Source organism: Lactuca serriola, chromosome 9 (assembly GCF_051521515.1).
Source record: "Lactuca serriola cultivar US96UC23 chromosome 9, Lser_US96UC23_V15, whole genome shotgun sequence".
Lineage (NCBI taxonomy): Eukaryota > Viridiplantae > Streptophyta > Magnoliopsida > Asterales > Asteraceae > Lactuca > Lactuca serriola.
Genome location: NC_136416.1, coordinates 33,070,656 through 33,093,900, shown reverse-complemented (window position 1 = coordinate 33,093,900; position 23,245 = coordinate 33,070,656). Strand labels below are relative to the sequence as shown.

The 23,245-nt window shown below is 33.7% G+C and overlaps 1 long non-coding RNA gene and 1 pseudogene across 2 annotated transcripts; one reads left to right on the top strand and one right to left on the bottom strand.

Moving 5' to 3' along the window:
• Positions 1-4,486: 4,486 nt before the first annotated feature.
• On the bottom strand, positions 4,487-5,335 carry LOC145072046 (uncharacterized). Its single transcript, XR_013690905.1, has 2 exons — positions 4,999-5,335; positions 4,487-4,689 (listed from the first exon to the last, which is right to left on the bottom strand). It is a non-coding gene; the product is annotated as an uncharacterized LOC145072046 (long non-coding RNA).
• A 1,284-nt stretch (positions 5,336-6,619) lies between these two features.
• LOC145075515 (protein DETOXIFICATION 42-like) lies at positions 6,620-22,980 on the top strand (annotated as a pseudogene). Its single transcript, XR_013692451.1, has 16 exons — positions 6,620-6,727; positions 6,854-6,922; positions 7,039-7,066; positions 19,738-19,813; positions 19,975-20,096; positions 20,256-20,441; positions 20,578-20,729; positions 21,011-21,146; positions 21,309-21,405; positions 21,491-21,591; positions 21,676-21,834; positions 21,964-22,040; positions 22,135-22,223; positions 22,381-22,476; positions 22,573-22,694; positions 22,792-22,980. The product of XR_013692451.1 is annotated as a protein DETOXIFICATION 42-like (transcript).
• Positions 22,981-23,245: the final 265 nt, after the last annotated feature.

The window sequence follows — 23,245 nt, the reverse complement described above, 5'->3', positions numbered from 1 at the left end:
AAATGGTATATTAAATAAGAAGATATATGTTTTATCTGTTTGATTGAAGGGTATTATCGAAAGGGAAAATTGTCAAATCTACATAATAGATTGAGTCTGATTGACTTACCGTTTTTTGTATTGCCCTATTTAATTTTATGAGTGATATGTAGTAAGAAAAGAACACAAATTTTGCAACGGTTTAGTTATGAATTGCAAAATTGGTGTACGAAATAATCCAAGTGCATATTTTTTTGTTGATATTTGCTATTAAAATGCTTTGTAATTTTAAGTATTAAAAGTCAACTTTTAGCAAACATTAACTACAATAGGATAATTGATGTTTTTCTTCAAAAAGCCTTATAAAAACATCATTTTAGAAGATGTTTGCAAGTTTTAATTTGCATAGCTGGTTTTTTCAAATAAAAAATACGTCGCATCTTCGTTCAATAAATGTATGGTATATATGGGTTCGGTATAAATAAAAGGGCATCATCAAGTGTCTTTGCTCGGGGCACAAAATATTTATGGACCGGCCCTGTTTTTGTGGCACTAAGCTATTAGTTTAGCTATATATAGGATTGTTTTCAATAATTATGGTGAGCATATTTTTCTATAAAAATTATTGGAAAAGAAAATCAAAGGGTAAAGTGATTACAGGAGACTGGAATGGAGAAATAATGAATTGGAAATAGTACAAAAAGAAATTATATAGTTAATAAATAAGAATAGTAGATAAACTTCGTATATAAGAAATATATGTTTTAAGAACATCCACAGCAGCATTGCAGATGATGAAGTTGCAAACCTAAATGAAGGTGACATGACAAATCCGACTCAAAAAGTCCTTGCAGATATACAAAAGGCTTTCAAATGCAACAGTAGGTCTCTCCTTTCATCAACTTGCTATATAAAGTTATATTACAGTGTTATTCAATTAATTAAATAAATTATTTGTTGAATTAATTTACGTACCATCATGATTTTAATTTACTAATTTACTAATTAATATGTTAAACAACTTTGAAAATTTATATTGTTTCATAATCTCTGGACAATTAAAATAATATTAGTAGATTATATATTTTGTAATTATTTTATTAACTAAATAATAAATTTAAATTTAAATTAGTGTTCTAAATTTCTAAACGATTATAAATATGTATGATGTAATTATATAGATGTGTTGGTGGGACAATCTTTGAAAGAATATTGATATTGATTTTATTTGTAGAAAAAACGTGACACTGCAAATAGAAAATTGTTATTGCACTAATAAGATTGGTCTTAAAAACATCCCAACCCAACATTAAACACAACATAAAAATCATCTTTACATTAAATCTAACACTAAACCTTAGATTAAGTATATAATATAACACCATATAATGTAAATACTGTTCATTAATATTATATTTAATGTTAAAGTTTCGGTAATACATATTAGTCCTTGAACGTTAAATTTATATAAATGTATATATTTTTTAGAGCGACGGTATAAATAAAACTTGCAAACGCAAGAACAAAAGTAACGTTAAATGATAGTTTGTATTTAATATTATTACACAACACGACAAAAGCACATGACGCAAAACGAAATTGTGATGAAACTAAAATTTGAATTCGTGTTTGCGTCAAGTGCAAAAAACATAATATCGTGTTTGTGCTCAAAATTCAACACACAATTTACACGATTTAGCATTTGTTTTTGATGTTTTTCATGTTTGTCATATTATGTAAACTTAAGTATTAATTAAATTAACTAATTTTATTTTATGTTATATTTGTAGTCCTGTATTTATCGTTTTTTTAATTGGTTTGTTTCCGTATTAGTTAAAAAACATAACATTGTGTCATTTCATGTTCGTCTTATATAAAATCTTGTCAGTGTCATGTCATGTTCTATCTTTTATATATATATATATATATATATATATATATATATATATATATATATTCAAAATGCAATACACAATTAGTAGTACCAAAAAAAAAGGTGGCATGTTTAAATGTATGTATTATAATATTTTCAAAATACATGTATAATATTTATTTTGATTTATGTTAAATATAAGTTTGTTTTATTAAATAAACAAGTTGTTTCAATAATACGATAAATAGTTCTATACGAATAATTAATTTTGGTTATAAACTTTTAATAATTTAATTGAACTAATGAAAAAATATCTCAATATGGTTGTAACTTGTAATAGCAGTTAAACCATGAAAAAAAAACCTTGACCCATGAAAGGGACTATCTCAAACCCATGACAGAGGATATCTCAATACGGTTGTGGTTGCTGTAGCGGGATAACCCGAAAAGGGACTATCGTAAACCTAATAAGGAATATCTCTAGTTGAAATAGGGTGTTTGGATCTATCAATCAATCTCATCACAAGTAAATGCATATAATGGCATTTTAAAACGCATATAAAAACAAAGCATAAGCTTTTCTTCAAAATAAAATAAACTTTACAAAAATAGTTTTCATAAATGTAAGGAAATACATATAGTAAACTATAGAACCAAATATATATCCTATTAAAACCAAATCCAAAACATATCATTACATAAGTACTTATACTTCTGATAAATTTACCTTGAAGTTCTTTTGTAGCTTTTAATACTTCTCTTCTATTTCAAGAATGATTGAGAGTTCAAATGTCACCTAAAAGCATCATAAGATGTGTCAAAATCCTATTAATTTCCCCATCATGTCACTTATTAAGATCTTAATTCTAGAAATGAAATTTTATTGATTCAAAGCCTTTTTTATGGTAAAACATGAATGTAGGAGAAAACGATAAGTGATGGACAAAAATTTTATGATGTTTCCAAGTTGTCACTATTCATAGGCCTTATGCGGGTAAAATAAAATTCTATGCGGGCCGCGTAGCAGATAGTGTCTATTTGGGTGAAAAAAATATTCATTACACACGAGCCATATAGAATTTTGTATGGGTCACATATATCTAAAGGGTTTTTTGTCCGAATCATCCTCACTTATTCCTAATTTTATCAAGGATGATTCCATTTACATAACCTTAACTTAAACATCAAAAGGTATCATAACTTTAAATGGAATCGGGAATAAGTGGAAGTGATTTGTAGCTTGAAACCTCATTAGTAACTTCATATTTTGGCAAAAACTTGAATATCTGAAATGTGACAGATTTGAGTTTACTAACCCTTGCTGGAAATGGAACAAGGAAATGTTGAGAATGGAATGAAATCTTGAATTCCATCACTTAATAAAAAAATAATAAAAATAAAATGGAATGATGGATTACACCACTTAATGGAAAACTTGTCAATGTATAATATAACGAAGAATGGAATGGAATCATCATCTAATGAAAGAAAAAGGAAATCACAACTTTTATGCTACATATCGGAGTGTATAATAGATGTCTATTGAGGGTATTATTAGCCATAGTCAATAAGATAAACCCTTACATGTATGGTCTCGTTGGGTAAAGAGGTAGATATACATCCCAAAAGTTGTTGTCAAACGACATTTTACAGCTAAAATATAGTATAACGAACTCCTAAATGTGCATAGTAGGGTCAATTAAGGGGTTAAATGGGTGAAGATATGGAAAGGTTGTTGAGTTTTTGAATGTTAAGCATGACTTTGTAGACAGTTTGACCATAGAAAAGATACAAAGAAAGTGCAATCAATTTGAAGCTTATTCCATACCTTTGTTTTGTTACCCTTATTATGAACGAAGTTTGAGATGATTGAAATGATAATGATAAAGATTAAACATGAAACTTTAGTGATAAGTACTCAAGTGGAGTTCTAGAGTCTCAAATCCCCTTTAATGACACAAGATGTGTCCAAAGGCATATGAGGCAAGGTATCTTTAACTATATTAACGACACATGATGAATCTAAAGACATATGATGAGCAATTAACTATTATCAAGACTCAAATAGTGTCTAAGGTACATATGGTGTCTTTAGTCATATTTAAAGGCACTTGTGGTATTCTTGATCCTTTTAAAGGCACAGCAGGTGTTTTCAAATGGTATAAACGAAGTCTTTAGTTTGAAATTTGTGATAAACGGACTTATATATGGATTAAAGTGGACTGAAAAACTACAGCGATGCATACTTTATAAATGTTAAAATGTCCTCATGACTGTTTCATTTTGTTGAGCATAGTCACTTTTGCCTTTACTAGTGACATTATTATCCTCTAGTTTTTAGGCATGTGGTGCATATTACACCACAGTTAATTTTTTATGTTTAAAAATGAAAGTAAAAATAGGATTACATGCGTTACTAAAAAGAATGCTATCACCCATGTTAGCTTCATTTTCAAAATCATTGCTATTTTTAACCCATTTATTTTCTGTTAACCATGTTTTTTCACTTTAAGCTCATTTATATTTTAACCAGTGTATTTCAAGTTCAAAGGTGGGATCAACAAGAAACTTCTTCCAGGTTCCAGGTTCATCGTTCAAATTCCTATGGGGTTTCACTTTCGTAATCAACATCAATTTTGACAAGATTGATATCAGATTTCAAATTAAATTACAGAATTTTATGCATTTTTCATTTTCAAAGTTAAATTAGGGTTCTTGTAAAACTGTTCCGAATTGGCGAATCTATCAAGAATAGATTGAACATTCAGTGCATTATATCTCGCAAGCGCTCCCTTTGCTCGATATATTAAGAACAGCAGGAATGAAGAACTGAGCAGCTGCGAAAAATCCAAACCAGTAATCAGATAAGCGAAAACAAGCTTGACGTGGCACATTGTCAATCTATTGAGAACAAATATCAAGGTTAGAGAGTAAAAGAAAACGAGCAATTTATGCATTCCTCAATTTCCTATCTATCCCTCATTCTGTAAATGAAACAGAAAGTTTACATGATAAAATCAATTTCAGAACAGGTTCTTCTTAAAATTAATAAGAATCCAAAAAGCTACGAAAAGTATTCATAAGAACAAGCGCAGATCCAGTTAGACAAAACACAGAGCACTAATGAAAACGTCATGCACTCAAACCTCGATTTGACTGAGGGATTATATACGATCAGGATGCAGCGACATCTAAGATCTCGGCTAACAATTATCGTCAACGAGTAACATTGCCTCAAAACTTAAGAACACGTTGTAACCCAAAAAACGACGGAAGCCGTCTGAAAACAACGTCTTCTTAAGTTTTAGAGGCGATGACACTTCGATTGGATAGTAGTCGATTATTGGAAGAACGTTGAAGATACGAAACAGTTTTAGGTAGTGCGAAGTGGGAAGTTCCTTCAGCCTTCACATCCACCCAAAACCCTAATCTCCATTATCGCACCCGACTTCTATTTATACTCATTAGAAAATTAGGGTAACATAGAAGACTCTAGATCACCGGTCCAGCACGATCTGTCAATGAACGGTGGAGATCGGTATTCTTTTTTTTTTCTTTTAATAACTATTATGTGCAAAATTGATAAAGCAAATATCACCAAGAAAACAAAAATCACCGAATAATCATTTTTAACAAGGGGAAAAAAACAAAATTAAAACTATTTTAAAAAACAAAAAATATATATATAGAAAATCAAGGACTTTTTCGACACTATGCACTTTGTTGGCACACAGTACACTGGTAAAATGCTCGAAACAATATCGTTTTGAGCATGTTTCACGGTATGTTTATTCAATGTTTCAAAATAAACATTTTTTTTGAAAAGAAACTGCTATAAAAAACTAAAAAGATTATAATAAAAATTATTAATTTTATCATCTACTATTACTATTAGACCTAAGGATATACAAGACACACTCATGGCTTAGGTGAAGGTGTACCAATTCCCTTTTTTCCTCTCTCTTCATTTCATTTATTCTTTATTGCAATCCTCTTCCTCTTCATTGGGAGTACATTTCTTCGTTAGGAGTACATTGGCCACCACAATGGTAGTTTGAGCTGGTGTCAATTGTTGACCTGGAAGATCTCCACGTTCCTTGGCATGGGTTATAACCTTTAGCCTTAAAATTTTTGGATCATTTCTCATTATTCTTAAATCTCTTAAATCATGTAGTCAGTTTTGTGATTATCCATATCATTCATTTTGTAAAGAATATTCTTGTGAATTAACAAAATTAATCGTTCTAAACAAAAAAAGGTTTGGTTGTTTTTTCTTTCTTTTCAAATTCATTAAATAATTTGTGTTAATGCATTCAAATCGTTTTCATTTTGGTATCGTGAATTGCTCGGGAAATTTAAAAATCTTCATGGACTTGACATTATAAGTTGAACCCCTATCTAATAAAATTTCACAACCGGTATGCATATGTTTTGCTATAATTGGTTCAAAAATTGTATCTTTGTCGACATCTCTAGTCCGACCTTCAAGACTTATTTTTGAGTTTTTACGACATCAAATTTTTGTGAGTTTTTATTATTGTGGTCAGCTGACCCGACCCCAGTACATGGGCGAGTTGGGCTTAGGCCCGGGGCATAAAAAAAAAAAATAGGGCATATGTGTCCAATAAGTAATACTATATATATATATATATATATATATATATATATATATATATATATATATATATATATTGGCCCAAAAGTTAGCTGCTCCAGTCCAAGAAGGAAAGCGTCCTGCGTCCGGATAGGAAAGCGTCCTGCGTCCGGATGCAGGAGTGGAAGGCGGAAGGTGTGAGCGCCAAAGAATCGATAGCTCTTGAGAACTTCAATCGTCAAATCGGTTATGCCAACCTTGAAAATCGTGGAAAGCGGGCTGTAAATCGGCTGAAACTAAACTATATCAGTTCTCTTGGTCCGATTAATATTCCTTAATCCTTATTCTCAATTTCTTATTCTAAATCTCTCTCGTATTCTCATCTGCTATAAATCGCTTGTGCTTGATTGGTTCTTTTTTTTTTTTTGATTTTTTATGGGTTTCTCTTCAGCGGGACAACTGATCTGGGTCATCAGGTGAGTTCTTTTTTTTTTTCTTAGTGTGCTTCTAATTCCTTTCTAAACATGCTAAAATCAGTTATCACCTCTTCAATCTTCATTGTATTTGAATCTGATTAAGTGATTCGTTTCAGGAGGTTGATTCAGTTTTGAAGTATTTGGGTGAGTTCTCTATTTCTCTTCTTCCGATTTCAATTTTTATTGGTTGATTTCGATTTATGTGTATCATTGCATGCTATTAAGTAATTCAATTTATTGTAAAAAAAGAGTTTCTCCTTTCTTCGAGCTGGGATAAGCTCGAAATCTGCTTCCATCAATCTTTCTCCTTTATTTGTGTGGTTTGCTTCAGGTAAAATTTTGTCTATTGTGGTTTGCTTATTTCTGATATCTGATTCATTGATTTATTTTCTGATTAGTTTTTTTCATTCATTTTTATTAGACAGTAGTTTTCAAAAATGTGTTTTTATTTTTTATTCTTTGATTCATTTTTCAGATTTATTGACATCTTGAATATGAAATAAAAAATGAAAATATTGTTTAGGTTGTATCTTTGTTTGCTTAGCTTTTAACACCAGATTTGTTTTTTTATCAATAGATTTGTTGTCTTGTTGAGTTTAAAATATGCTTCCCTAAAAACAACCATGCTCAAAAACGAATAAAGGTTAACAAATGTACTACAAACAAAGCTTTGATTTAATTTAAATGTTGTTCTTAAAAACCCAATGCTCCCTAAAAATACAACATAACGAAAATGAAAATATCTGAATCTTTTTGTAATATACTCTAAATGTAGAATATAACATTATGGTCAAATATAAAAACAACCATTTTCTATTTACCGACGTATTTTATTGAAATGGTAAATACAATGACACGCCGCGTACATCTGTCCATCATTTTTGCATTGTTCAAAATATTCCATCTCTCACCTCTATGATCTCTTTATGCCTCTCATTTCCCCAATAGATTTTGATTTACATTTTTTAATATGACTTTTATAGATGTATGTAATAGAGTTTATCAATCAAACAAAACTGTAATTTAGAAGTAGAAGATCGTGAAATCAGAAGAGCTTATAAACTAATACGCATTAGGATCTACTTTCACACATCATAGATCTGAGTATCTATCAAGTCAAATTCTGACAAATTAAGCTCAACGTTTTCATATCAACTACAAAAGCACATAAACACCGAAAATTAAATGTGACATCCCTAAAATCTCGGCCATAAAAAGCCGATTTTGATTTATGCTTTTAAAATAATTTAAGAGTAAATCCTTTTGATTTGAAAGAGTTGCGGAAATTGTTCCCAAAAACAAAACGTGATAAAACAATGTTTACCAAAGCATTTTAATAAAAGAAATGTATTTTCATTATATAATCAAAACTCGGGATGTCATTTTCCGATACAGACCATAAAGCATAAGCGATAACATTACAAATCATTCAACAAATATATACATATACAGACTTGTAAACAAAACAACTTGATGGTTAATCCATCTTATGCCCTTGTGTCACTTCCTGTAATACAAATAAAACTGAGTGAGTCAGACTTGATAGTCTGATGAGCATATAGGGTTTTCAACCCACAATAAATAATTATATTGAATTCCACCAACCAACAATAACCCAATTACCCATTCCCGTTATTCTCACTTTATGGCCCTAAAATAACTAACACAAGGGACCTACTCTAAGAATATTTCATCGGGGCGACAACACATGCTTCGGGGGTTCCTCAGCAATATAAGTCAAATAAGGCAACCATGAGGGGGATGGAGTACAGCGAATGAACACCCAAGTTCATTAACACCTACAGGTGGCGAACCTGCTAGCGTTCCATAGGACTGTCTAGAAAAGTCTGTGGTCGTCATCTAAACTCCGCTAGATGACTGAATCAAAACAACAACGAGGTCTCTCATATGTTTATTACACACCAATTATTTACCTATGTTCTACCCAACATATTAGTAGATAAGAATATACATTTTTATACATAGTTTAAAAAAAACTGTACATCATGCTTTAATCAATACATATTCCACATAACAGATGAGGCACACACACATACCTCGTATTTCATAGAAAAAAAATCAGATCTATGAGATAGAAGAGGGTGAATATACATTCACACATATAACACAAAATATACACATAACATGTATTTCGTATAAAATACTTTATAATTATGCGTTAGAAAGAAGTAACCACACACTCACGCATATAAACAACAATATACTTAATACACTCAAACCATACTTGTATTATTATCGTGTTTATGAAAGGTAGTATACACTCACTTGATCAGAAGATGATCAGACTGCACTACCGCTTATAGAAGTAGTATTCTTCGGTGGATCTGGAAGATCTCCACAAAAAACCGGACTCCTCGCGGGCAGAGCTTCGGCTCGGGAATCGCACTTCTCGGGATCTTCGGGACCTCGAGACTTGCTTCGGGGATCAGGAATGATACTGGGGCTTTGGGGTACTTCTGGCACGCAAAACGATGCAAAACGGGAGAGAGACAAGAGAAAAAGAGCAAATGAGTCGGCTGCCCTCGCATCCTATTTATAGGAGGCTGGAGCCTCGGAGTACGCTGGGCGTACAACAGTACGCGAGGCGTAGGCGTCCGAATCATCATGGCATGCGTCATCCGAATAACTCGAGTGCGAGGTGCGTCATGCTTCGCGGTACGCTGGGCGTACTTCGGATCAGATCGGTGACTCCTTCGGATATACATCCGAATTAAAGATTAAATTTAAATACAAATTATTTAATAAACTTTGGAAATTCATATCTTCTTCATACGAACCCCGTTTTCGACGTTCTTTATATCCACGCGTAGGTGAGACTACGCTCTACAACTTTCGTTTAGACTCCGTCGGCTAATTTTGACTTTATTTTTATTAATTATTTTTAGTAGGCCGGGACAGAAAAACTTCGTTAAAAATTCATAACTTCTTCGTTTGACGTCCGTTCTCGCCTAACTTTTCATCGCTTCGATACCAACAACGAGATCTTCGATTCTCGTTTAGATTGATTCGATTAAAAACCGCTCGATCTCAAAACGAGTATTTCGGGCTGCATACCGCTAAGTCGAAACTTTAGAAAATCATAACTTCCTCATACGAAGTCAGATTTGGCGTTTTTTATATATTCGGAAATCTCGTTTCAACTAGTACAACATTATCCAAAGATATCAAGTTTATTTTACACTTAAATTTTGACGCTCATTTTATTCTTAATTAATCAAATCACATAATTAAACAATTAAGCACAAAACACATAATACTCAAATAATATACTTTTATTATTTCAAAACGGGTTACAAAGGTTAACCTAGACTATTACATCAATAAAAATGCTTAGCCTGGAAACGCGGGCGTTACATTAAATCAATTCCATGCCGTAAAAAAACCGAAACATAATTTATACAAAATATAAATCACTTAAGGATAAGACTTCACCTGAATCAACATAGACATATCGAAATAAGTTATGATTGTTAACCAACGTCATAACCTCGAAACACAAGAGCACATCGTTTACTGAACAAAGAAAGAATCAGAGATTCGACTTCGAAGACGACGTGTTCTTGAGTTTCAGAGGTGATGACATTGCATTAGAATGAACGAGAATCTTCAACCGATTAGGGTGTGTAACACGGATTACGAGTATAGCATATTCTAAAACTGAAAAACCATCGTTTCACGGATGATGTGCACGATGTTTTTCTCAGTTTTAGAGACGACGATACCGTACCAGACATTGAAGTCTTTGGTGGAAGTTTGTGGAGATTTATAGAGGTGGACGACGGCAACCTTAGGCTATATTTGCTGAAACCCTAGCCCTCACCTGTACTCTTTCTTTTCAAGAATTACAAAAAGCATCCTTCTAGTATTGTTTAATCAAAAATCATCCTTCTAGTATTGCTTTAATACATCTGTAAACTCTTAGTCCGGAAAGCCAACGGGGTGAACGGAATTGCCTCTCACTTAACAGAATTTTAAGAATTTACTTTTTTTTTTCTTCTCATAAGTCATAAGTCGTATACTCATTCCCTAGACGTGGTGGAAAAATACACTGGTTAAAATATAAATGAGCTTAAAGTGAAAAAACATGGTTAACAGAAAATAAATGGGTTAAAAATAACAATGATTTTGAAAATGAAGCTAACATGGGTGTTAGCATTTTTTCTAGTAACGCACGTAATCCTATTTTTACTTTCATTTTTAAACATAAAAAATTAAATGTGGTGTAATATGCACCACATGCCTAAAAACTAGAGTATAATAATGTCACTAGTAAAGGCAAAAGTGACTATGCTCAACAAAATGAAACAAGTCATGAAGACATTTTAACATTTATAAAGTGTGTATCGCTGTAGTTCTCCAGTCCACTTTAATCCATATATAAGTCCGTTTATCACAAATTTCAAACTAAAGACTTCGTTTATACCATTTGAAAACACCTGTTGTGCCTTTAAAAGGATCAAGAATACCACAAGTGCCTTTAAAAGGATCAAGAATACCATTTGAAAACACCACGTCTAGGGAACTTTCACCGGTCAATCCTTTATGTTATGTTTTAGGTCCAAAACTAGTTTTGGTGTTTGGATGTGCTTTTTAATGTCAAACACTGTTTTTTTAGAAAAGTGTTTATTGATTTATAGTTTTTTTAAGTAAATTTAAAAAAAGAAACTATTTGGATTAGCTTTTATGATAGTAAAAATAATAAGTCAATAAGTTTTTTTTTAAATGTTTCATTTAACTTTTACATATAAAATGATCAAAAAGAACATGACAATCCACATTCTTTTCTTTTAGGGGATATTTTAAAAGAACAATGTAAGTTGAAATCCAAAAAACCAAATTTCATTTAAGAATCAAACTATCATTTACTTTTCATTTTAATCTTTTTAACATTTTACAAAAAAGGTCATTTAAAAAGTATTTGCAAACATTTTTCTTAACTTAAAGTTAATAAGTCAGTAAGTCACTTCAAGAAGCACATCTAAACACTCTCTTGGTTTCATCTTATTTAATTTATAGAAACTAACACTGAAACACTATAATGTTTTCGAAATTGATCTAATAAGTCCTTAAACTTATTTTCTACTTTTACAAGGGTATAAAGTGGATGTTGACCCGCTTTTTGGTCACTCATATGTTTTTTGGTCACTCATAGCTAATATAACCAGTTTCATATGCATGTAAGCATTTTAAAATGCCTTTTTATCCCCAATAAAATATAACTTAAAGAAAATCATCCCCATGACTAAGGTTGATTTGGCTTCCATGGCTATGACTTTCTGCTTGTGTGTTCCAATACATTTTTGTTGACCATATAAAAGTCACACCCCATTAAAAATTAATTAGACCAATACATCACTTCCCCATCAAAAATTGTACTCCATTGAAAACCCATTCAATTAAAACAACACGTCATCAAAATCCAGCTTTGATCCTTCCCTAACGAATCAATCGAATCAACAACCAGACACTGGCCTCAACAATATCGAAACATCTAAAATTCAAAGCAACATCAAAACGAAACCATCTTCCGTCTATCTTCTTCTCATCGAATCGAAACACCATCATGACGAAAACAACTTTCGCTCATTTATCACCTTATTTCGATCAATTTCAAATCGAAGTCAAAACAAAAATGAAATATCATCCATCAAAACTGAATCCTTCAAAACCTTTAAACTGAAATAATTGTAAGCATTGAAACCATATTCGTGAACCGTTGAAGACCTACTAAAAAAATCCTTCACCATCTTTGATTCAACCCAATCACACGCAAATTTCTTAGTGATCAAGACAGATCTGCTTTTAACCAGGATAATCCAATAATCGATTCAATTATAGGACTCGTCAAGAGATTACACCGGTTAACTAGTTCTTGGCTAATGAAAGGAATCTTATGGACCCATGGTCGAAGAGTTGGTTGGATATGGACCCATAAAACCCGTTTTTACTAAAATTGAAGCTTATATTAGGGTTTTGTATTACATGATAAGGTGGTATTGTGAGTTGTATGTGTGTTTGAAGGCGTAGATTACAAAGCTTAGGTAGGTGGGGAGAAGATATCGATGCTTTTCGGGGTTTGCTTTGAATCAAATGGGGCTATTGAAGGAGAAATCGTTCAAGGAAGTGAGTAAAGAGAATTGTTTGTGTGGCAAGGGGTGGCCGGTTTACCCCTACAAAATTTCCAAAACACTATTCAAACTCGACAAAAGTCACTTTTTATGCCCCTATAAAGCAAATAAATAAATTTAGGGACTAATTATACACATTTCGAAAATATTATAGGCCTACAATGTCATTTTCGCTTTAACTTATTATAGAATAAGAGTTTTTTATATTAGGGATCTTTGGGATTCTTTATTCTTTATTTAATTTAATGAATATTTTTTATAAAGGTGAGAAAAAAAGTTTTTTAAAAAGTGTTCAGTACCAAAGGGCCCTTGGCCAGCGGTTTCAGGAATTGATGGATAAGTCTCCCTCAGTCAAATGTTAAAGGTTCAAGTCCTGATGTGGATAAAATATGTAAATTTAGGATTAGTGTAATGTGTGCGTATGTAAGCTGCTAAACAAAAAGATTAGCTTATATGGTAAAAAGAAGTTATAAGTTTATAAATCTTAAAAAAAATTAGTGTCGGGTAAACAAACTTATATCATTTTATGGTCATTTTAGACGAAGAAGCATAAATAGTTTTAGTGGCGTATAAACAAACTTATATCATTTTATGGTCATTTTAGGTGAAAAAGTATAAACAGTTTTTAAAAGTCATGAATGCGTGAATTTTTTTTATGATAGTAAAAATTGTTTTCAAAAACACTCTTCTGTTTCTCAAAAAAAAAAATTAAGTTTATTTTCTTTTTAAAAACTAATAAATTAATAAGCATTTTTCGAACTCAATATTAAACATCCCATTAAAGTATGTTCCCACAAATAACTGATGTAATTACCAACATTACTTAAATTTACTAAATCATGTTATAAAAACATATAAACAATAGGTTGTCGTCACAACTAACATTAGTTATTTTTACTGCATCAAACAAAATAAGAAATATAGACGAGTCTTGTAATGTGTTATAGGATGAAACGGAATCAAGAAATTAGAGGTTTAGGGGACATGACTAATGAACCTTATGAACGAGTTATACATGGAGGTGCAAATTTGGGTCGATCCTAATTAGTCTATGATTTTTATGTATAGACCGGACTAGTCGTAAACCATGTAGTCCTTAAGCGGTCCACACCGACAATCCGGGTTAGGTCCTCAAATTCAACAACTTGTTGATACTTTCCTAGTCCCAAACCGGTTCGGCCAAAACTTGTCATGACGTGAACCAGTTCTATTTTGGAGTGCAAGATGGTTCAAAATAGTCATAATTGAAGAAAATAATTGGTCCTGACCGAGTCCCGATGATGTCAGTGGCTAAATTGCTTAGAAGGGGGACTCAACGACTTTTTTGTTGAATTATTATTTTTTTTTTTCTTTTTTATTGTCCTCCCAGAAATTTGAACTAAAAATAACTCAAAAACTAAAAATGAAGTTGATTTGTATGTGTGTGTGTTTTCGTTTCTAGAAATCAATATGTGTGTTCATCCTTAGAAATCGATTTTTGTGTGTCTGAGTTCATTTATGAAATAGATGTGTATGTGTGTTTGTTTATTCCCGTAAATCGATTTGTGTTTGTGTGAATTTCAAATCGATTTTTGTTTTAGGAACTAAGAACATGCCCATATTTTTTTGGGACGATGTGTGCTCACAGATGTGTTTGTGTTCATGAGTGTACGTGTATGTGTCCTTGACTGCTTTGTATATGTGTTCTTGACTTTGTGTTATGTGTGTGTTCTTGAGTTTTGAAGAACAAAACCAAGTATAGTCGGGCGCTTATGACCTTCCGTGGGCGGATTTGGGTGCCTTATACAGGCGGGGCTCAACATATATTGATGGAGGAGGCACGTTGATCGAGATTTTCGATCCATCCAGGGGCCACTAAGATGTATTTGGATATGAAGAGAGATTAATGGTGGCCTTGTATGAAGAGGGATATGACATGGGTAGTTGAGAGGTGCTTGACATGTCGCCAGGTTAAGGCGGAGCACCAACGTCCACATGGCCCGTTGCAGCCTATGGAGATTCCCCAGTGGAAGTGGGAACATATTTCCATGGATTTTATCACCAAGTTAACTAGGATTGCGCGTGGGGTTGACGCAATATGGGTGATTATGGACCGATTGACGAAGAGTGGTTACTTTTTGGCTATTAGTGAGAGCTCTTCTGCAAAGAATTTGGCCGAGGTTTATGTGAGAGAGGTGGCAGCATGGCATGGAGTGCCAACATCGATAGTGTTAGATCGAGATGTGCGCTTTATTTCCAGATTTTGGAAGAACTTTCATGAGGGGTTGGGTACCCGATTTTACTTCAGTACCGCATTCCACCCACAGATAGACGGGCAGAGTGAGCGGACGATTCAAACACTCGAGGACATGCTCCGTGAATGTGTTATGAACTTCGGTGGAAGTTAGGACACTTACTTGCCCTTGGCTGAGTTTTCATACAACAACAACCATCATTCCAATATCGGTATGCCTCCCTTCGAGCTCCTATACGGGAGGAGATATTGGACTCCTATTTGTTGGGGGTGAGGTAGGGCAGAGAGTGATGGGGAGCACTGAGATAGTGTTCAAGACAACTGAGCAGATTCAGCAGGTCAGATAGAGGTTACTGACGACCCAGAGTCGCCAGAAGAGTTACACAGACCGGCAACGATCCGAGCTAGACTTCCAGGTCGGAGATTTTGTCCTCCAAAAGGTATCCCCATGGAAAGGGTGATATGATTCAGGCAACGAGACAAGCTGGACCCTAGATATATTGTCCCTTTCAGGATGATCGCCCGAGTAGGTAAGGTAGTTTACCAGTTGGATCTACCTGCAAAGTTGAGCCAGATTCATAACACCTTCCATGTGTCTCAGCTGAGGAAGTGTGTAGCCGATGAAATGGCAGTAGTACGTTTAGAGGACATTCAGGTTGATGCAAGCCTGAACTATATTGAGAGACCGATAGCGATTTTGGATAGAAATGTTAAGACCCTGAGGAACAGGGAGGTGCGACTAGTTAAGGTGAAGTGGGAGCACAACAGAGGATCAGAGTGGACTTGGGAGCCGGAGTTCGAGATGCGGGAGAAGTACTTAGAGTTGTTTTCGGAGCATGACTTCGAGGGTGAAGTCTGATTCTAGTGGGGGAGAATTGTAACATCCCGACTCCCAGGTATAAATATTTATATAATTTTCATGATTATGATTGAGCAACTCGACGAGTTGGAGGCCCCAACTCGTCGAGTAGAAAAGGGTTTTGGTCGCGTGGGTTTTACGACCAACGACGAGTTGGAGGGACCAACTCTACAAGTTGGGGTTGTGAGAGGAAACCTTAATTTTTTGGGTTTGTGTCCTATTTAAAGGACCTTAAACCCTCATTTCAGCCACCCTTGTCACCTTGGAGCTCTGTGAGAAACCTTAGACCAGTTCCACTTGTTGTGTGAGGGAGAGAGGGGGAGGGAGAGAGAGAGAGAGAGAGAGAGAGAGAGGCTAAATTGAGTGTTCTTGTGCATCTTTGGAAGGTGATTTGGAGAGAATTGCATATTAGATCGAGGAAGGGCTGTGGATCCAGTGTTCTTCAGTGATTAGCTTCAATGTGGAGGTAAAAAGCTGCTATCTTGATCATTTCTTTATGAGATCTTAGTTTACGGGGTTTTTAGGGTTCTCTCCCATCCATCGTTTGTTAATGAGTCACTTGAGCATATCATGAGGTTGAAACCTCAGATCTGGATCGTAGGAGGTCTTGTGAGCCCAAAGATCCGAGCTTTATTGAGCTAGAGGCAAGCTTTTTTGCATCTAACCCAAAATGGAGCTTCTTTTGGCATTTTAAGCCCTAAGTGTCATGCATGGACGTAAAGCTTACAACTTTACGTGGTATCTCAACATTGGGATGGTAGATCTAGAGTTTGGGGTTGTAACTTTGCCTTAAAACATCTGAATGAGAAAATAGACTTAAGGGACTCGACAAGTTGATGAGCCAACTCGACGATTCGGCTAGGGTTTTCCCCGACGAGTCTGGACATATGTAGCTCGGTGAGTTGATGAGACAACTCGACGAGTTAAGTTGGATTTTTGCGACATTGCTGAAGAAACGAGGGAACTCGTCGAGTCGCATAGATGTACTCGACGATTTGGGTCAACATGGACTATTGACTCGAGTGTTGACTTCGATTGACTTTAGGGTTTGGTCAAGACATGGATTATGGAGACCATGAAGGGGTAAAATGGAGTTTTACCCATCCCAATAAATTAAGAGAGAAAATAGCTTGGTTTATTTAGAGTTGTGAATTAAGTGTTAATTAGAGTTAATTATCGTATGTGTTAGGCGGAGGCTAGATCGGTGATTCGTGTATGAGGTTTATTTGCTTGCTTACGAGGTGAGTCTTCTCACTATACTTACCTTGAGTGGTAACTTTGTATGACCGGAGTGTCTTGTGTGTTTATATTGAGTATTGTGATATCATGCATTATGTCTTTGTGATTTATGTTGTGTGTTATGCTGAGCTTTACTGAGTTAGGACCGGAGGGTCTACCCGAGTTGTGGGACCGGAGGGTTCCATTGAGACACATCGACCAGAGGGTCTTATTTGAGAAATAGCCATAAGAGGCTAATGAGTTATGTGTGGTATTTTAGGGAACTCACTGAGCTTTGTGCTTACCGTGTTATGTGATATGTGTTTTAGGTACTTCTTAGGATCGCGGGAAGGCGCCGACTTGATTGTACACATGAGATGGAGTTATGTTTTTGAGGATCCTAGATTTTATTCAAACAATTATTAATATGTTGTTTTTATAATTTGACATTTTGGGGATTTTGTGAAACGTATTGATGAGATTTATGTGGTTTTAAAAATGAAAATTTTGTTTGAAAATTTACGGTGTTACAAGATTCAATCTTTATACCTCTAGAAGAAAAATCAAGGTGAACAAAGTATGGATCTACAAGCTCTAATGCAACCAACACTTCTCCAATGAGCTTCTTTTTCTCCATGATGCACTAAGAACACTCTAAAGCACTCAAAAACACTTTTTTTTTGCTCACAAGGCTCAAACTAGTGTTAGGTTTTCAAGGGAGGGTGTTAGAGAGGTGGATGCCAAGAATGGAATGAGTTTGGGGAAGTTAAGAAGCTTAAATAAGGCTCAAACCACAAAAATAGGGTTTGAGTTCTGATAACATACCCCCAACGTACTCCTGGTACTCCCATCGTACCAGGGATACCTAGTACGCAAATGTACATCATGTATGCCCATCGTACTAGACTAAGCCCAAAACCTTCATACTTCTAACTGTCATAACTTCTTCGTTCCAACTCCGTTTTCGACGATCTTTATATCTACGAAAATGCATTAAAGAGCCCCACAATTTTATCTAGACATATTGGGCTAAAAACTTTCCGAAAAAAATCCATATTTCATTTAAAAAGTCTTAAACATCACTTTTCCCGTTTTACCCCTTTGACTCCAACACAAACCAAGGGCTTGGATCGCATAACCACTATTATCAACATCCGATAGGGTCTAAACCTTATTCCCTTGAAACTCAAGAAATTTACTTGATCCATTTATTGTCCACAATCCCGAAATAAGAAATTTCCCGAAACAGGACGTTGCAATTGGATATTGCATAACAATGTAGTTTTGATATATCGCTTCTTTACATGGTTGTTAATACTATGATTGCTTTTGACCCCAAACAATCCTAGAGACAAAAACACCCTTTTAAAGTAAAATATTATTTGGTTAACAGGTAAGACACATATACTATGTACAAGAGGTCTTGACTTGGAGCCTCTTTCACACCATTCTTTTTGTTTCTTTCCACACCAACAAAAAGATACAAAACCAAACCAACGGGAACCAAAAAAAAAGATACAGTTCAAGTTGCATAAAATTACGAGGTACATTGAAAAAAATGTTTATTATAAAACCGTAATTTTTTTATAACTAATACTATTTTAAAGTAACTTGGAACTTGTTACCACAAAATAAGTAAGAACAATAAATTAAGTGAAAATTATTAGATAAAATCAGGAAAAAAATGTTAAAAGACTACAAATGAGGTTTTTGTTATCTTGATCATAGGCGTGTGTGACAAAACTAATTGATAGCGGAAAGTTGTAGTTTTCATTTGTTATATAAGGGTTTGACAAAAATAACTGAAAACATTTAATACATATAAATTATTAAAAAAGCTAAATATATAAATAAATTTTTAGGGCAATTATGAAAACTTATTCAAAGGCTTAAGAACTTTTTCTTAAGCGTTATATCATATAACTTTTAGATTTAATCATCTAAAACGTTGTATTTAAACTAAAAACTAAAAACTCTGTCTTTTCGACAAAGATTTTTGTTAAGATTTAGCGTTTTGTCACCTCCTCTCCAACAACAACACCAATGCCACTTCCTCACAAAGTGGAAGTTGAAACGCGCCCAAAAGCAATAATAAAAAACAGACCCCCTATATTTTTAAAACAATAAAAATAAGAAGATTCAGGGGAGGTTTGGGTTTATGTGATTATGTCGTCTCTCTCTTTCTTCGGGGTTTGGGTTACTTCTGTGTTTATAACTAGATTCAAACCTAACGCTCTTACTAAAACTCACGAAATATTTATTGAAAACACGTTCTTTACTGTTATTTTCTTCCAATTTGTGCTCAAAATTTGAAAGTTCTTAGTGTAATTCTGTGTGTATTTGTTTCCTGCAATAGTGGCAACAGATGCTGTAGTGTATCTGCATAGGAAAATAAAAAACATGCCCTCGTGGGTCTTGTTCCAAGACACCAGGTATTTTAACAAATATTAAGAAGTTTTTGAAAATTGGGTTGATTTCAACTTCCGTTGGCTTTCAATTATGCTGATACTGATGATCGAATGAGAATCTTGAAATAGTATTTCTTGTTTTTTGTTGATTAAATATGTGTTTAGTAGAATCTGATGTGTTTCAGGAGTATTTTTAGCAAGGATGAGCTGAATTTAGAAATCACAAAGATCGCAGTCCCTGCAGCCTTGGGTTTAATGGCAGACCCCATTGCTTCTTTGATTGACACAGCCTTCATAGGCCATTTAGGTTAATTTGATAATTTCTAACTTATATATATATATATATATATATATATATATATATATATATATATATATATATATATATATATATATATATATATATATATATATATATATATTTATTTGGGTAATTCAAAACATGGAAGTTTTACAAATAATATAGGATCTGTGGAGCTTGCTGGTGTTGGGGTTGCCATAGCTATTTTCAATCAAGCTTCAAAGATCGCAATATTCCCACTTGTAAGCATCACAACTTCTTTTGTGGCTGAAGAAGATAGCGCTACAAGCTCAAGTTCCAATCTTGATCGTGATATTGAATTACAAAATCCGATGCTACCAAAATTACCTCGTATGATTTTTATTATATAAAATTACATTTGTTTTCTTCGAGTGATTGACTTTTTGAACAATATTATTCTGTCTTTCCACTTGTAAATTTTTGTGGTAATTAATTAATTATTAACATGGTTTTGGGATTTGAGCAGAGGATATGAACATGATGCCGAATAACACTGGGAGAAGACATATCTCATCAGCTTCATCGGCTTTATTGATAGGTGGCATGCTTGGTCTCATCCAAGCTCTTTTGCTCATTGTCTCTGCAAAACCAATATTAAGTTATATGGGTATAAAATCAGTAAGTTTTAGGTTGTGGATTGGTGCAACTTATATCATTTTTTAACAAAAAAGAATATTCTAAATATATTACTATTTTATAACTCATTTGAAGAAGCTTTACACCATCTGTCCATTTATTTACACAAAAAATGATGTTAACACTTAACATCTTGAAACTGGTATTGGGGTTGTTGGTTGAATTATCATATTTAGGATATTATAAATATAACTGTTCAACAATATTCTCCAATGGTTGTTAAATTAACTTTATTTATGGTGTTATTTTATATAACCATTCAGGATTCTCCAATGCTAAGCCCAGCGTACAAATATTTAACGCTGAGGTCCCTTGGTGCACCTGCTGTTCTTCTATCTCTTGCCATGCAAGGAGTGTTTCGAGGGTTTAAAGATACAAAAACTCCATTATATGCCATTGGTAAGTTTCCGATCCTTCATTATCCCATGAAAAGTGCAACATATGATTTCACACATAGTTTAAGGAAACTACTTTGCTATTTATGAAGTATCTAAAACACCCTTAAAATTTGGTATATTGTGTTAAATGAAGTAATACTAATTAACACCATGTTGTATTTAGTGGTGGGAGCTATAGTGAATATTGTTTTGGACCCAATACTAATATTCGTATTCAAGATGAGGGTTATTGGTGCAGCCATTGCTCATGTTTTCTCTCAGTAAGTTGTACGTTTTTTTCATTAATTATATAAGATTTTGAATTATTGGCTTTGTCTTATATATATAAGCGTATTATATGTGAAGGTACTTGATCTCATTGATCCTCCTATGGAAATTGATGAAGCCAGTTGACCTTTTACCTCCACACATTAAAGCTTTGCAACTCGGTCGGTTTTTAAAAAATGGTAAAAAATGTCAATCTGTCATGTCATATCAATGTATAAATAACTAAATGATGTGTATAATTACCTTTTCTTTATTTGTTACAGGGTTTCTTTTATTGATGAGAGTGATTGCAGCAACATTCTGTGTAACCCTAGCAGCATCCATGTCAACCAGGCTAGGATCAACAGAAATGGCTGCCTTTCAGATTTGCTTGCAGGTTTGGGTGGCAGCCTCGTTGCTTGCTGATGGTTTGGCTGTTGCTTGCTGATGGTTTGGCTGTCGCTGGCCAGGTAGATATATAGTCTTCTTGAAAATTAAAGTCAAAGAAAGGTCAAAGTCCAATAGAAGTCGCAACATTTAATGCTTATGATTTTGCGTCATGTCATGTATAATCCAGGTGATTCTTGCAGGAGCTTTCGCAAGACAAGATTACACGAGAGCAACAGCAACAGCTGCCCGTGTACTCCAAGTGAGTTTGACCTTTGACCATTGACCATTGACCATTTCTTGTTTTAACGATTTTTATATATAATACATGTTTAATCTCTTTTCACTTTGTCCAGTTAGCTTTGGCTATGGGACTTGTTCTCTCATTAATTGTTGGTGCAACACAGATGCCAAAGTTCTACGACTCTTGAGTTTAGGCATCCCGGTATATATAATACATGCATGCATCCATTTTTTGTCTAATCTTTTTGGATGGGAGAAATAATTGCAAATTTTTTGTTTTATTGACATCGGTGCATGGCAAATACAATACAATCTTGGAAAACAATGCGCTAATACATTTCATTTGGCTTGTTAATTAGTTTGTTGCGGCAACTCAACCCATAAATACAATTGCATTTGTATTTGATGGGATCAACTATGGCTCATCAGATTTTTGTTACTCCGCCTTCTCAATGGTAAGTTCATTTTCTCTTCTGTCTATTTAAAATAATCCCATATCATTTCTTGTTTCTAATGTATCAATAAGTCTGGATGTTTTTTCTGCTCTTCAGGTTTTGGTAGCCTTAGCAAGTGTTGTATGCTTGTGGTTACTATCCTCACATTACGGGTTTGTGGGCATATGGGTCGCATTATCCATCTTTATGGGTTTACGAGTAATAGCTGGCCTAGGGAGGTAAATTCTTGAATAAAAAAGAGGCCAATTCCATTATTCATCACTAGCTTCTTGCAAGTTCATTGTTTTCATAACTTATAACTTTATGATTTTGAAGGATTGGAACCGCTAGTGGACCATGGAGTTTTCTCAACAAGTATTAGGGGTTTCCTCTTTTGGTCTTCGATAGCACTAAATGAATATGTATACATGTGTATATGAACAAATAGTGGCTTGTTTGTTCTTTGTATAAACAAAAGATTCAGTATGAATGAGAAGGATGAATGTTTGGTTTAATGAAATGAAATTATGAAGGAATGGAATAGATCATTTAGGGAAGCAAGGTAAAAAAAATGAGTTAATATGTCACGAAATGTTTTGGTCTTTGGGAGGAAATGAATTTTTATATGAATATTTGTATTATCTAATAATTAACGGGTTCATTTATTTTCACAAAACCCCTAGTTGAAGCTCATCAAAGTCCAAACGAAATTATAATACAAACACATTTTAAGTTATTTTAAGAAAATAATATATATAGTTTTATTTAAAATGTATATAAGTTTCAAAGA